The sequence below is a fragment of the Panthera tigris genome, chromosome F2, assembly GCF_018350195.1.
Source record: "Panthera tigris isolate Pti1 chromosome F2, P.tigris_Pti1_mat1.1, whole genome shotgun sequence".
Lineage (NCBI taxonomy): Eukaryota > Metazoa > Chordata > Mammalia > Carnivora > Felidae > Panthera > Panthera tigris.
Window position 1 is genome coordinate 80,170,886 of NC_056676.1, and position 16,139 is coordinate 80,187,024.

The 16,139-nt window shown below is 62.0% G+C and overlaps 1 long non-coding RNA gene across 3 annotated transcripts; it reads right to left on the minus strand.

Moving 5' to 3' along the window:
- Positions 1-6,864: 6,864 nt before the first annotated feature.
- LOC122235080 lies at positions 6,865-15,940 on the minus strand. 3 transcript variants are annotated; one of them, XR_006213196.1, is made up of 6 exons: positions 15,793-15,940; positions 13,914-14,020; positions 13,313-13,397; positions 11,963-13,056; positions 11,089-11,268; positions 6,865-10,757 (listed from the first exon to the last, which is right to left on the minus strand). It is a non-coding gene; the product is annotated as an uncharacterized LOC122235080 (long non-coding RNA). The 3 variants fall into 3 exon arrangements; XR_006213197.1 differs by having other exon boundaries at positions 6,865-11,268; positions 11,963-12,681; XR_006213195.1 differs by having other exon boundaries at positions 6,865-11,268.
- Between the last annotated feature and the right edge of the window lie 199 nt (positions 15,941-16,139).

A 16,139-nucleotide genomic window follows, 5' to 3' on the forward strand; every position in this document is an offset into this window, starting at 1 on the left:
GTCGGGCTTCATGCGCTCGGCTGATGCACAGGCGTGTGTCACCCCGCCCTCCCCAGTGTCCTCCCTGCTCCACCCAACCTCTGCGGGCTGGGATTTTTGCGTCCAACTTCAAATGCATCAGACTTTATTCCATTTTCATTCCCCTGTCCTAGCAGTCTGTCGCCAGACTGGCCCTTTGGAGAAGAGGAAGTGGAGAATGGATCCACCCATCACCCACCGGAGAAGCGCTTGCTCGGTCTGCATGGCCCGCGTTGGACAGGGAGATGGGGATCGGGGCTCTGGCCGATCGCGGACAGGCTGTGCTGCAGCCAGGCTGTGGGCACAGGCAGAACCGGCTCAGAGTTTAGGGAAGGAGAAGGAGCCCCATGGACCTTTCCTCCTGTGCCTGTGTGGCCAGGGGCACCTTCTTCACCCTCTGAGCTTTGTTTCTCCCATCCGTGATAGCAGGGGAATGGCACCCACCTGCCGGCTTGGCAGGGGCTCTGCAGAGGACCTGAATGGTCATGACCAGGCATGGGGACAAAGCAAGGGGGCCTGGAGGTAGGATGAGGAACAAGTGGGCTCTGAGCTGGCACCTGCTCTGGTCTCAGTGTCAGGGCTCTGCGGTAAGAGGGGTCATTGGGCTGTGATGATGTCCACAGCCCAGCTTCTGGACGGAGGTGTCGAGGGGGGACGGGCAGGTGGCATGCCACTCTGGGAGACAGGCCAGTGCGTAGCAGAAATGAGAATTCATTATAAATTCCTGAAGCAGAGGGCAGCGCTTGGTCTGATAAGAAGGGTGGGAAGAGGGAAACCTGTCCAGAGGGCCTCATAATCTCCTTAACCAGCTTCCTGGTAACCTACCAGACAGTGGGGGCCATGACATGGGCCTCAGGGGCCTTTGTGGGGCTTTCCCTTCCCCTGAATGCAGTCACAGCACCTGAAACCCCATCCCTGGGGTCACTTGGCTTTGATCCTATGACACTCCTGGATTTTCCCGTGTTGGGCAAGCGTTCGTGAGCAGCTGCCAGCAGCTGACGGTTATTAAGGGTCCTGTGTGGCCGGCTTTGTTCTGAGGGTTTTGTTTTTTGTTTTGCATTATCTCTGATTTATGCAGAAAACAAATCCTCTCGACATCCCATTAACAGAGTAGGAAAGCAGTTCGGGGAGGTTAGGTTACTTGCCCAAGGTCACTGAGCTCCTGGGTGGCAGAAACAACATGGAACTCCGCGTACGTGCTCTGGGGGAGGGGGTGGGGGGGGAGCACCTAGTTCATCTCTAGAACTCTCAGCCCAACCCTGGCGGGAGAAGCAAGACCCCGAAAACAGACTGAACGATGTGGGTTAGCCAGGCAGCTGGGATGGAGGAGGGGAGGAGAGCTGCACATCCCACAGTCCTGGATTCAAACTCTGCCATGGGTGAGCTGCGGACCCTCGGGCAAGTTACTTCACCTCTCTGAGTCTCAGTGTCCCCCTCTATCAAATGGGGTACTAAGATATCATTACAAAATAAGTTGGGGGAATTCAGTGGGGAAATCCTGCTAGAGCCTATTTATTTAGGTTGATGATAAGTAGTTGCACTAGACTTTATGTTGATTTCTAGCAAGGGGGAGGGCACGGAGCGGTGAGTGGAGTTCTGGGAGGCCAGAGTGGGGTCCTGGGCATCTGGGGGGCTGTGTCAGGGCCCACCTCCAGGTTTAAAGCCCTCCCTGTGAATTAGAACAAGGCTCCTTGGAGCAGATACAGACCCTGGGGCTCAAGGGCATAGCCCCTCAGAAGAGACCCAGTTCTCCTCTCTTCGAGGCCCAGAAGGATGGCATCTCCCCTCTACCCCTCTCCTATCCCTGAACCGGCCGGACCACGTGAGCGGTTCTGGCCAGTGGGTTTGTGAGCAGGGTCAAGGCTCAGAGCGTGACCAGGATCAAAGCTTGGCCTGTGACGGGGATCAAGGCTCAGTGTGTGACCGAGATCGGGGTTCATCCTATATACCAAGATCATAGCCAGTGTGTGACTGGAATCAGGGCTCAGTATGTGATCGACACGAGGATTCGGTGTGTACCAGGATCGGGGCCCAGCAAGTTAACAGATCAGAGCACTCCCTAAAGCTAGATATCTCAGAGAAGTCATCTGCAGTCGGCACAGGTGGGACAGGAGGCTAGATCCTCCCCCCCGTGGGTGCACGCTCCCTGAGACCCCGCAGGGCAGGGGCAGCCGTGCTTTGGGTGTTTTCCTCGGACCTGTGTCTGTAACCCCTTGCCGGCAAGGATCTCGGCACGGGGATTACGGCACGAGTTCCCGCTCAGAGTCTGAGCCCTTTCCACTCGGTCAGCTGCCTTGCCCAGGTACTTGCCTCACCCGGCCCTACCCACAGATTCTTCCGGCTGCCTCCCCAGTCTCAGCCCTCACGCGTACGCCTGGGCCGTGATGTGGGCAGACTCAGCTGGAGGGAGTGCTCGGGGGACCCGGGAAGTATATGCACGTGTGTGCTCACATGTACCTGAACACCCATATGCCAGCTTTGCGTAGAGAGACCAGAAGCTGCAGCACAGAGGGCTGGGCTGGGCTGGGCTGGGCTGGGGCAGTGGTCCTCCGCCAAAGTGTGAGTCCAGTCTGTCGACTTGGTGCTGGGGAGTGGGGCCAGGAGAGGGTGTGAAGTGTCCTGTGGTCCAGTGGGCGTGACACCTGATGTGACCTTGGGCGGATCCTGTCACCCCTGGGCCTCGGTTTGTTTCCCTATTTGTAGCACGGGATAAGATAATAGCCCCTGCCCAGGAGTCTTGTGGAGATGAATGGTGTCCACACTGTCTATAGCCCGAACCCACATCCCTACTTGGGGCATCTTCACCCGGGAGCACACGCCAGAACCTTCCTCCCACACTCTGTCCCCGAGCCTTCGTGAACAGTTCCTGTGTTTAGGCCCTGTGTCAACCGTGGGGAGCAAGACACATCAGATGTGGGCCCATACCCTTGGAGCTCACAGGGCTCTGGGAGAGACGAGCGTGAACCTGGTCGGTGACCATCCAGCAGGTCCAAAGTTGTAATGGAGGCGAGGACAAGGTGCCGTGGTTGCTTGGGACACGGGAGCTGTCTGCGGTCAGAGAGGCCCGGAGTGGGAGAAAGCTCCCCAGACAAGATGGCTGAGTAAGGGGAAAGGGGAAGCTTTCCTTTCATCAGGGGAAAGGCATGTGAGGCAGAGGGAAGGGCAAATGCAAAGGCACGGCGCAGAAGTAGAAGTCACTGGGGTAGAGCGTGGGGGAGATCAGGGAGTGCTGCATCAGGCAGGCAGTCCCTTCCTCCTCCTGCGCTGGCCAGATGGAACCGGACTGAGTCCCTGCGACAGGGGGCCGACTGTAACACACCTCCCCAAGGCCTACTCTTTTCCTTCAGGGAGCAAGCTGAGCCCAGGGAGGGTACCAGTTCACCCCGGGTCACACAGCAGAAGAAGCTGAGCGCGATGGCGGGAGGCAGCGTCCCGGATCTGGCTTCAGCCTTGGGGTGACAACCCGATCAAGGCAGCTTCTTCCTTGTACTGCGGGCTCCAGGCTCAGACCTCGCTCAGAGCTCCCCAGCGCGGTCCCCAGGGCATCACGGTATCATCACTAGCACGCCGGGGGGCTTCCGTGACCCTCCCGGGAGCTTTTCTGTTTTTGCAACGAGAGGCCACACGTAAGCCAAGGGCGAGGACTCTCGGGCCCAAAAGTCCAGCTGGTCGTTGGCAGGATTTCCTGAGGCCCACGCGTGCCGGCGCCTGTTTACTCGCAGTTTCCACGTAGGAAACAACCCCCCACCCCTCCTGCCCTCTGAGCGAGGCTTGCCCGGGCAGAGCAGAGGTGAGCCGAAAGGAGATACAGAGCACCCTCAGACGGGCGAACAATGGAGAAGTCTGTAATTAACATCTCAGCAGCACCGATAACGCCGATAACACCGATAACATCGCTTCCCTCCCAGCCTCTCCCAGTCCTGGTTTGTCCACTCTCCGCTCGTAGGTGACGTTGTTGTGCCCCGAGTCACACCTTGTTGAGGAGAGAGACACCACGCCCTGCCCTCTCTTTTCTGGGTCCCACTGTCTTTGCTGCGGAATGCCCGGGAGCTTTGGATTCGAAAGGCGATCGCACAGAGTTTGCTAAAAATAACGCTGTCAGACGTTGGTAAACTCGGCCTGCTTTTGTAGGTCTCAAGTCCTGGTCAAAATGGGAGGCGTGCCCCGAAGAATGTCACAGAACGTGAACTTTTTAATATCCCCTCGTCAGCCTGCAAAATGTGCTGGAAGACCCAGGTCCCTGGGTCCTGGTCTGGGTGGCCTGGGTGGCCTCACCGGTCTCCTGCCTCCAGCTCAGGGTGGGGAGAGGCAGAGGGTGGGCTCTGGGGCCAGCCGGAGCTGGGTTCCAATCCCCGAGCTGCACCTTTGGAGCTGACCCGCTGTGCGAGGGGCCCTGATTGTCCCTGTCACCGAACCCCCGGGAGCCCTGTGTGCAAGGTGTGGTTCCACCTGCTTCATAGAGGGGGAGACGTGGGCTCGGCGTGGGCACTGCCGAGGCCCAGAGTGGGGTCTGAGCTACAGGCTGACCAGCCCCCAGCATCCCCGAAAGGCTGCCTGGAGCCCTTCCGCCTGCTCCCGCCCCCGCAAACCTCACCCCTGCCACCGCTGAGGATACGGACCGGACCGTGCTGGGCCTTCTGCTCGCCCAGCTCCCCCTTCCAGCCAAGGGAGGGCTGCAGGCCCAGGCCCATCCAGCTGTGAGGCCCTCGAGGGCAGGGGGACACGGAGCCGAGGCACTGTCCAGGGCTGGGGAATCTTGTTCTGTCTTTCTCGCCAATTCCTCGCATGGGTTTCAGTCTCCTGGACCGCGGGGTCCCCAAGGTCCCCTGGCTTGGGGGTCTGGGGGCTACATGTCTCCTGGGTTGTTTTTTTTTTTTTTTTTTTTAGGTTCACTTACTTAGAGAGTACACGCACATGTGTGCATGCGTGCAAGCAGGGCAGGGGCAGAGGGAGAGGGAGAGAGAATCCCGGGCAGGCTCCATGCTCTCAGTGCAGAGCCTGATGTGACACCCAGAGATGACGGTGTTCTCATCACCATGAGAACATGACCTGAGCTGAAACCAGGAGTCAGACACTTAGGACTGAGCCACCCAGGCGCCCCCCTTCCTGAGCTTTTTTAAGATGAGGAACCATAGTGCGTCCTCGAGGGCACCCCAGGCCCAGAAGACCGAGCTGAAGCTGCCCTTGCAATGGGGGGATGGGGCGTGGGTGGGAGTGGGGAGCTGGGTGGGGGGCAGGCGCCGGTTGGGGCCAGGAAGCAGCCTCCAGGTTAGTGGTGGCATTCTGGCTCCTCCAGGGGCACAGCCGGGAGAGAACCTGAACCTTGGGCTCCTCCCCTGCTCTGCCTCACCTTCCTGTCCTGCCTCCTCACAGGGCTTGACCAGGATCGCAGACGGCCCTGGGCACGGAGCCCCTTGACTCTATCAGGCGGGCGCCGATGCAGCACCGATGCAGGCGGCCGGTGGCTCCTCCTGCTCGCGGCACTACGGTCACTGGGCAAAGGGCTGCTCCCTGGCAGGCCACGGGCCGGCGGCCGTTGGCAGGGGCCTTGGTTCTCATCCATGAGTCAGCGGCCATGGGAACATTAATTTATTTGAGTGGTTGGCCGGGCTGAGGCCTTGGAACACAAGAAGGCTCTGCCAAGGTGGGGTCAAGGGCACTAGGGTGCGTGCCGGGAAGACACCTGGTCGATGTCCCTAGGGTGTGCTGGGCGCCAGACCCTGTGCCCGGCCCTGGGACAGGGGAGCCTGGCCACGCAGAGCCGGGCCCAGGGAGCAGCAGGCCGGGGAGGGAGTGTGCTGGGCCCGGGGTGGGCGGGCGGGCAGGGTTCTGGGCTTGCGTGGGCCCCGAGGGAGCTGGCGCTTTCCCTGCCAGAAGAGGCAAAGGCAGAGTGTGGTCCAAGATGCGGGGGAGTGGAGGTACCCGAGGGGCTGGAAGAGGCAGGGCATTCGCCCCCGGAGCCTGTGAGAGAACCTGTCCTGCTGGCCTTGATCTCAGGACATCTGACCTCCACGCCCGGGAGACGAGAACATGCGCGCTCGTCGTTTCAACCCGATGAATTTGTGGAATAGGAATGTGCTACACCACAGTCTCACAGGAGACTAAGACAGGTTTTCCAGGGCCAGAAGCTGGCCATACGGAGCGGGGCTAGGTCAGGCCCATCCCAGAACCCTCAGTGGCGGTCACTGGGAGCCCTTGGCTGGCCGCCACCCACAGGCATGGCCACCTGAGATGGGTGGGCTTGGGGTCAGACAGGCATGGGCCTGTGGCCCCGCCCCCCCCCCCCCCCCCCCCCGCCAGGGCACACCCAGGCTCTTCTGAAGGCAAACTGCCCATGGCACTGCCTGCCCTAGAGGCACTGGGGACCCTACGGGATGGCAGGGGTGGGGGTGATGCCAGAAGTCAGTGGAGTCCACTGGCCAGTCTCTAGGATCCTTTAGGATCTCCCCGAAACCTCCAGAGCCAACGGGGAGGGTCCCTGTGACAGCACTCTCCGCGATGCCCTGGGGTGGTTTGTGTTCCTCTCGCCTCAGTGAGCAAGCCACTTGGCTTAACTTTTGGTTAATCCCTTCAACCATCCTGTGGGCTGTCGTCACCCCTGCTTTTAATTAATTAATTAATTTTTATTATTAAAAGCATTTTTTGAAGCATTTATTCATTTTTGAGAGACAGAGAGAGACAGAGCGTGAGCGGCGAAGGGGCAGAGAGAGAGGGAGACACAGATTCCGAAGCAGGCTCCAGGCTCCGAGCCGTCAGCACAGGGCCCGACACGGGGCTCGAACTCACGGACCGCGAGATCACGACCTGAGCCGAAGTCGGACGTTGGACCGACTGAGCCCCCCAGGTGCCCTTATTGTCACCCCTGATGCTTAGGGACTTTTTCAATAGGTTTTTTATTGAGGTGAAATTCGCATAACACAAAATTAACCATGCTAAAGTGAACAAGTCAGCGGCCACCTCCGTCTCATTCCAGAGCATCTCCACACCCCCGAAAAGGACGCCCCCGGCCCGGCGAGCGGCCACCCGTTCCCTCCCCGCAGCCTCTGGCAACCTCTCCTGTGAGCTCCGTCTCCGCGGATTCGCCTGTTCTGGACGCGTTGCAGAAACGGAACCACGAGCTCTGTGGCCTTTTGTATCTGGCCACAGATACGCTGTCACGCAGCCTCACGGTCTCCAGGTTGGCCCTGCTGTGGCACCTGTCAGGGCCCCTCCGTGCCTTTCATGGCTGATACTTCACAGCGTGGTGGTTTCCCTGCTCGCCGGCCGACCGTCGTCCGGGCTGTCTCCTCCTGTGGCTGCGGTGACCCGTCAGCGGAAGCAGGGAGCGGAGGGTCGGTCTGGAGCCCAGGGCCAGTGCGGGTCGGAGCTGGGGTCTGAACTCCTCTTTCTGGGGTCCTTGCTGTGCTCTCTCCTGCTCTGTGCTCCAGGCCGGTCCTCCCCGGGGGGGCCTGGGCGCCTGGACGTGGTGGCTCCTGCCCCCAGCGGGCCGGGCTGGCGAGGAGTCGGCCGGGGATGTGCCAGGGCCCTGCAGGCTGCAGGAGCTCAGGAGACATTCTGCAGGTGACCTTCCTGCCTGAGGTTCCCAAATTGGCAGGGTCTACAATCCCAAGTGGCCAGGACCGTTCAGTCTGAAGATTCTCCCACACGAAGCTTCCTAGGCTCCCGGAGACAGGGTCCTGAGCAGGACACAGGTCCCCACCCCGTGCTCCCCAAGGGCGGACATACCCATAGAGCCTCAGCAGCCCCGCCAGGGCCTGGGGCAGCTGCCACCACACGCTGAGGCGAGGTCTGTCGGCCCCCACCTCCTGCAAACAGCGTCCATCTCAAACCCTCTCTCCCTCCTGGCCTCCCGTCCTGCGCCCCCTCTACATCCACAGGCTTTCCCTGACACCCCACCCCCACCCCGGCAAGGCCCCTGGACAGCTGGGAAGGGTCTGGAAAGGAGGATCCTGCAGGGAGGGTCCCCCAGGGAGGGCCCCCCAGGGCTGCCCTACGGGGAGGGTCTCAGAGCAGGGAGAGGTGGCAGGGTCTGGGGCTCTCTCCAGAGGGGTGGGGGAGGCTGCCCAGCTTCTTGGGCAGCAGCAGAGAGCCTGTAGGAGGATGGAGGCCCCTGCGGGTCCCCTCTGGTTCCAGGAGGACCCCAGAGGGCTGGCTTGCCGGAGGAGCTGTGACACCCTGCACCCCAGCCCTCCCTCGCCTGCCGACCTTGTCCTCCGTGAGCCAACGCCCCTGGGTCAGCCCTCCGGATAGGTGACGAAGTAGGGGGGGAGGTGGGTGCAGGGTGGCCAGGGAGGGGCCACGGGGCCCACCAGGGCTGTCACCATGGCAACGGGGAGGCTCATCTGCGGGCAGGGCAGCAGCAGCGGGGCGGTTTCCCGGCAGGCAGCGATGAGATCATTCATGTGGGTAAATGCTTCTTGTCCCCTTCCCCTGACATCTTTTGGGACTCGGTCCCACTTCATCTGGAAAAGGGGGCTTGGAACCGGAGCCGTGTGTGTGTGTGCCCCTGGGCTCCCCGGGGAGGGGAGGGGAGCGGAGGGGAGGGGAGGGGAGGGCTCCGCCTGCCCCTGCCCCATCCAGGGGGTCCGTGCTGCTCCCACTGGAAGACGGATTCTGTCTCTGTGCCTCGTGCCCCCTACCCGTCCTCCCACCGTGGCCTGGGAGGGGGGAGTCCTCTGTGGGAAAGGACGAGCCCTGGGCCTGGAAATAGCTAAGTGTGGACAGAAATAACCCTGGCCTCAAAAAAAGAACATGGAAAATTAAATAGGGAACATTAGCGTTTGCCTGGCACTTTCCACAGCCATTATCTCATTGGGAGGTGGTGTTTTATCCTCATTCTATAGACAAGGGAACTGAGGGCCAGAGAGAGGGAAGTGACCTGCCTGAGGGCCAGGCTTTTGGCCCCCGGGCTTGCCGTCGCTGGCCTGCACCTCCATACCTCCGAGCCTCGACCCCCACAGCGTCTGCTGCTGGAGATGCCCTCACTTGTTTCTCTGAGAGGCAAACTCCTATTCGTCCTTCAAAACCCAGCTAAGCGTGACTTCCTCTGGAAAGCCTGCCCCAGCCCTCCGGCAGTGTGGACCGCTGCCAGGACCTTGCCACGCTGGATTAGAGACAGGGACCAAGGCGGGGACTGTGCCTCACTCCTTGTGGCATCCTCCAATCTTACGCCAGGCGGCAGAGCAGGTCCCCGTAAATGCTTGTTGAATGACTGATCGACGGACCATTCTCACCGACGGGTGAGTGGTCGTAAGTTCAAGGTGTGCCCCTCTCCCTGCATTTTCATTGCAACAACCTAAGGAGTTAGCGGGCCTCTCCAGGAATCCAGGCGCTGGGCAGAGCTGGCCGGAGCTGGCCTTGTGCCTGCCCCACTCGGGCCAGGCTGCCCTCCACAGCTGAGCTGAGGTGGGGGCTGCCGCCTGGCCCAGTGCGGACCGCGGTGTAGACGGGGTGGTGGGCAGACGGAGACGGTGCCAGCCCGGCTGTCGGGCCGGGGGCTGCCGGGCGCGGTCTCCCTGTGTCCAGTAGACAGGGTCTGTCCCCCTCCGCCTGACTGGAGAGGCCGGGGAGCCCTGAGTAACTTCTATCCAGCCCAGTCTCCCCCGGCATCCGTCCGTCTGTCTGTCTCCCGCTTCCTCGCGGCCTGGCTTTGGGACGTTGCCAACGCTGCGGTTGGAAAAGCACAGTACTGCTTGTCAGGACATCCCAGCCCTCGGGTGTGTTTCTCTCTCCCGCCCACACAGCGGGCTCCACTGCCAGGCTGTGTGACTCAGGGCAGCTGTCTGGCCCTCTCTGGACTCACGAGATAGTGAATGAGGCTCCTGGCCTGGGGACCACGTATGGCCTTAGGAGGTTCAGCTCCCCTGAATCACGGGCGGGATGCAGGCTGTGTAGCAGGGAGAGGACGCAGTGTCTGGGGAACGGGGGCCAGGCCCACAGAGCCTACCATCCTGCGTGTCCTAGAGACACAGCCCCCTCCCTGCGGGGGGGTGGGGAGGTGCTGGCTCAGCAGCCGCCCTGTCCCCTCTGTGGCCCCCTCACCTAGCCTCCCCTGTGTTAGGTAGGGAGATCGGGGACCGGGGCGAGGGGCTTCCTGGAAGGTGCCCGAGTCAGAGGGACCAGGGGCTTCTCGACTCAGTGCCGAGCTTCTCCCCGGCTGGGTCAGGAAGCTGCAGCCCCTCCAGGCAGCCTTCCAGTGTTGCCGACTCTGGGGCCGTCCCTCTGAAGGTCAGGTGGCAGAGGTGAATCCGGAGGGTCGCTGCCGGCCCGCCCCGGTCCAGCGGGTGGTGGACACCTCGGCTGCCTCTCCCGGGCCAGCAGCGCCACCTGGTGGCCCCGGGCCCCATACACACTTGTCCCTCTGGCGTTCCCAGCGGATCCACTGGAGGAGCTGGGGCCAGTCTGGGAGGGGCTCACTCAAGACCCCTGGCAGAACCCAGGGGGGAATCCTGCCCCCAGGCCTGAGCCCAGGATGTGCCCCTGAGCCCTGAGCCTTTCTCACTGCTCCCCTGCCTACCACGTGTGCGTGTCCCGGGGAGGCTCAAGGATAGGGCTTAACCCAGAAGAATGGGGGCGGGGGGCGGGGGGCAGGGCAGGTGTCCTGTAGGGAGAGAAACCCGCAGATTACCTGTGGCGCAGGGAAGGGGCAGGACGCTGTGGAGTGAAAGAATGTGCTGGAGCCTTCCTGGGGGAGGCCTCATGTCCTTCATGAGCTTAATTTAATCACTAGTCGGGGAGTGCTGAGCACCATGGGAAGAAATGAACACACACATACGTGCAGTTACGCACATACACGTAGACACACAACACTCGCACACACACTATACAAATACGTGCACACGCATATACGTACATGCAGCACACATGTAACATGCACGCACGTAAATACACAACACACACGTGTACATGCGCATGTACAAACACATAACACAGCACACACGTATACACACACACATGCACACATAACACGCACGTTAGCGTTTCATTCTCACAACTGCACCTAAAGGTAGAGGGTGTCAATTACCCCCTTGACAGAAGAGGAAACTGAGGCCAGAACGGCACATGACTCACGCAAGGTTGGGGAAGCTGATGCGGCCGAAGGGACCTGGCCTGGCTGGGACGCGGGTCGCCTGCCTGGGCCCTGACCCGGGAGGCGTGTCCTGGTCCAGGCTGGGCTGTGACACCCTCCGCGTGGGCCTCTGGTGCTCGGGCCTCGGGAGCTGCTCCCATACCTGCCCGCGTGGCCTTGCTCTGGAGAGGACAGGTGGGAGCAGGGCTCAGACCCCTGGGCCTCACCCCCCACAGACTAAGCTTGACCTTTAACCACCCCTGACCCCGGATGCCACCAGAGGTGCCCATAGGGTGGGTGGGGCGGGAAGACCCTCACAGGTCCCAGGGCCCCTCCGTGAAGCAGGTCTCAGAAGCCACTGATACAGCCTGGACGCTTGGGGCGCAGAGGGGGTCAGATGCCCTTTGTCCCCCACAGTCCCCAGACATGAAGGTCTGTGGCACCCTGTGACACGCTGGGGACGGACGTGCGTCTGGGTCCCGATAATTCAGTGCAGGACAGCTGACCGTGCCCTGGCTCACCCCTCCCGCCACGCTTGTGCCCCCCACCCCGCTTCTGTCTGGGACCCCCGTTGGAGCCCTCACTCTGGCATACGGCGCCCTGGGAAGGCCTTCCTGGCTTGGAATACGACTGGGGACCCCATGCCTTGTGAGCCACCTCTCTGCTCGGCACATCCCCTCTCCCCAGTCACGGCCTGGAATCTGAGGGGCAGTTGGGGGGGGTAGTTTATAAACACATACAGTGCTTCTCCCATTTAAGTCCTTTCTGTTAACTAGACCCCAGGATCTAACTAACCCCAGGCTGGGAAGCCGGATCACAGCTGAGGAGTTAGAGGCCCAGAGAGGGGCAGGGATGCGGCACTCGGAGGGACCCTACCTTGCCAGGCTCCCCAGCTCCTCCTACGCCGCCTCTGGAGCAGGGCCAGGGCCGTGTCTGGCCTGGGGCACCTGCCGTCTGGGCGGGAGGCTCCTGCTCACGGACAGTGGGGCCGAGGCTGAGAGGGGGCCCGGAGCTGGTGCGGGGGTTGGGGGGGGGGCGGAGAGCTGGGCTCAGAGCACTGAGCGTGGTCCCAGTGTGTGGGCTTGTGTCCCCTCACCCGCTGGGCCTCAGTCTCTTCATCTGCAACATGGGGGTGAAATGTCCTGGCCCCACCAGCCTGCCGAGGCTCCGGGGGTACTCGATGCTTGAAAAGCTCCCGGTACCACAACCTCAAGGAGAGGCCCAGCCAGGAGTAGGGGGGAGCCAGGTGGGCCAGGTGAGGACGGGGAGGGAAGGGCCCGGAGCTTCCTCTTCCAGAAAGCCCTCCTGGATGCCCCTGCCTGGCTGGTCCCACTTGCAGCGGTAGAGGACGCGGAGCACCCCAGCTGTGCCACCAGGCTTTGGACTCCCAGGAAGGGGGTGGGGGCTGCAGTGTCCCTGAGGGCTCAGCAAGGGGCCAAGCCTGATGGTCGGGGAGGGGCCCCGTCCTGAGGGATGGCTGGGCCATGTGGTCTGTCTTAGGGAGGTATGGTAGGGATTCCGGCAGGCTGGCCCCAGGGCCAGAGGAGGGGAAGGGACCTGAGAGGTGGACAGTCCCGGCTGGTGCTGGGCAGACACTGAAAAAAAAAGGGAGCCCGATGGGGGAGAGGCTGCCAGCGTGGGGGAGGGGCCTGACGGGGAGGTCTGGGGAGGCTCCGAGGGGCAGGTGGTCACGTGCAAATGGGGGGCAGCGTGGTGACATGACCCAGGGAAACGGCAGGGAGAGTGAGGCTGGGGGAGCTGTTTCCCCAGGCCTGCCCCCCCTCTTTCCCTCTCTGGTCCACTTTTTGGCCAGCTCTCCTCCTCCCTCCTGTGCCAGGCCACACCCTCCTTTCACAGCTTTCCTGGCTCCTGCCACAGTCAGAGGGTGGGGGTGGCCTTGGCCCCGGAACCAGACAGGACTGGGTGGAGAATGCTAGCTCCATTACAGCTCCAAGCCTCAGTTTCCTCCTCTGTGAATTGGGGGTGCACAGACCCTGTTGGTGGGTTGGTGGGGGTGTGCTGCCTCCAGAGGAGGGGAGGGAGGGGAGAAGGCAGAGGGCCCGGGAGTGCAGGGTCTGATCCCGGGCGTCAGGGGGGACATCCATCACCCACAGGGACCTCCACGCCTGCCCCAGGCACCAGAGGCCCCAGGAAGCTGGGGGCAGGCGCCGCAGAGACATTTTCTGCTATTAATGGACTTTAATCTAAACAGGCCCTAATATTTACCTCCAGCCGCCTCCGGCCTCAGAGGGTGCCAGACAGCAGAGTGATGAGCCCCATCCAGCCACGCTTCTTCCCGTCCAGTGCTCCCCTGGGCAGAGGACAGAGACTAGGCCGTGCGAGGCAGGAGCTGGGTGCCCAGAGGCCCAGGATGGAGCCCCATCCTGGATGCCCAGAGCCTCCGTTTCCCCATCTGCAAACTGGGGATGACAATCCCCACCTCCCAGGCCTCTGGGCAGGTTCAGAGAACAGGTTAAGTCGGTGGCACTTTGTAAGCCCACAGGCAGTGCCGTGGCCCCCCTCCCGCTCAGCTGTCTGCCAACTGCCCCCGTCCCCCCCACCCCCTAGACGGCACCTCGGTGACACGATGGCATGCTGTCGGGCATGCTGGCTGCCCTGCCCACACCCTCCCCCTCCCCCTGCACAGGCAGGTTTGGCACCAGGAAGGGGCGAGGACCCATCGTTCTGCTGGTCTGCGCCCCAGTCCCAGCTACTGTGCTCACACCCTGCCCACAATTGTGCCATCTGTGCTCCTTCCGTCCCGCCCTTCCCAGGGCTCGGGGCCCCCAAACCTGCCCGCAGGACGGAGGGCTCCCCACACACTCACCACCGCGGCCTGCCTGTCCACGGGAGCGGGAGTGGGGTGGGGGCACGGGTGGGCCCCTGCGTGGGTCCGAGCCCACGGCAACCACTGCCTGCCCCCTGCTCACTGAGCTGAGGGCAGAAGGGAATAAACAGGTTTAATTCAGGAGACAAGGACTTCTCGTTGAGGAGATTGTTTACATCAGATATAAATACACACGCCATCTCATGTCACTTGGGCTTCTTGAAAATCTGGGAAGGCAGGCCACGGGGAGGGGGTGCAGAGATCCCACACCGGGTCCCTATGGGAACAAGGACAGTCGGGGTCTGCCTCCAGAGACCCCTGGGCCTCAGTCCTGACAAAGAGGCCAGGGTGGGAGGGAGCCAGACGTCAGGAGGGGGAATCAAGCCTCTGAGAGAGCTGTGGGGACCCAGACAAGGTCCTGGGGGGTGACTCCCCAGCCCCCTATCCTCCAGCTGCGGTGGAGACTGGGGGAAACTGAGGCCCATCTAGAGAGAGTTCTACATGGGGGGGCCAGCAGACTGAGCTCTCAGAGGTGCAAAGGCAGCTCCCCATCCCGGCCCCAGCTGCAGAAGACACGTGGTCACCCTCTCCAGTTGGAGCGGCGGAGGGCTCCCCTGCACCCTGGGTGTCCCTGAGAGACCCAGGGTGGATGTTGGGATGTCAGGCACGGGGACAAGGGGAGGGGGCTTAGACACCTTCCTGGATTTGGACCCCAGTGCTGTCCATGGGCACTTCCATCCATAGATGGTGGGGAGTAATGAGACAAAGCCATGAGGCAGGGCGGGACCTGGTCCCAGTTTTCCCAGATTCACGTTTGCTCACCTACCTTAAGAGACCCCTCCTCCTAGAGGAAGGCCTTGTTCCAGGACGATTGCAACTCCTCCACCCCCAAGCACAGCGGTCAGTTAGTGTCAGTCAGTCAGTCACTCTTTAGCATGAATTAGAATGGGAACCGGGGGCTGCTGCCCCTGCAGGAAGAGAGCCTGCAGGTGGTGCTGCACTGGGGCAAACACTGGCCCTCCCTCCTCCACTGCGTGACGGTCCAGGCACCAGATGCTGGTAGAGCTTCTCGGCCTGAAAACCCACCCTCGGGTCAGCATCGCTCTTGCCAGGTGCTTCTTGGCAGACAGCGAGCTCCCAGATCCCTCCTCTGTCTCTGCAGCTCCTGCTCTGGGTCAAGCAGGAGAGAGGCTCCTGGACTGTGCCCGGCACCCAGTCGGGGCCAAGGATGGGGCTGGTTATGACGCTGACCGCCACGCCCACTGCTGCTCAAGCATCCGGGCCCAGGAAGCAGCCCTGGGTGGGAGCCCGGGACTTCCTGGGCCTCCGGCAGGAAGGCTGTGGGCTGACATGTCCTGGGGCAGGAGGAGTCGTCCACACGGGGCTCCACAAAGGGTTGGTAAAGACAGTGCCGGCCTTGCAGTGCCCAGAACTCACTCTGTGACCCTGGCCAGGCCTTTCCCTCTTTGAACCTCAGTTTCCTCATCTGTAACATGGGGATATAAATGGCCTTCCTGGCTCCCACGCGGGCCTCCCTCCAGGGCCCTGAACTTGGGGGACCAGGTACTCTGCCTGGAGCCACTGAACATGTAGGACTTCTCTCTGTAAAGAAGGGCAGATCTGGGGCCCAGGGTCCATCTCACCCTATGTCAGTGGCTGTGGCTGAGGTGGGGCCTGGTGCCTGAAGGTGCCCAACAGGCCCCTGCCCCTATAGCAGTCTATAAAGGACCCAGGGAGCTTGGCCGCTCAACAGAAAGCAGGTGGAGGCAATCCTGGCGTCTGGCTCAGAGGAGGCCGTCAGAGGCCCAAGCAGGGGGGGAGGGAGGGGAATGGGGAGGGGGGAAGAGAGGAAAGGGAACCTCTCTGCAATTCCTAGTACCTAAAAACATCTCTGTCCCTGTTTCTGAGGAATCCCTCACAGGGTGAACGTGCACCAGGAGAGAAGCAGCTCCTGGCTACCCCTCTGAGTCTTTGCTGGACGCAGCATACACCCCAGACGGGTAGGTAAACGGTCAGCCTTAGACGGCCCCTCCGGGGCCGCGGCAGACATCGCTAATCAACCGCGGCACTGAGCAGCGCGCCGGGCACAGCCATCACCAATCGATCCAGGTGAAGCCGATCCCACCCCCACCCCGCCACCCCCGCCCCCACCCCCAGGGCAAGCGGACGTCTGTGCCGTCCTCGACCCGGCCTGCCCAGTCCAGTCCTGGCCTTCGGTCCCCTTGC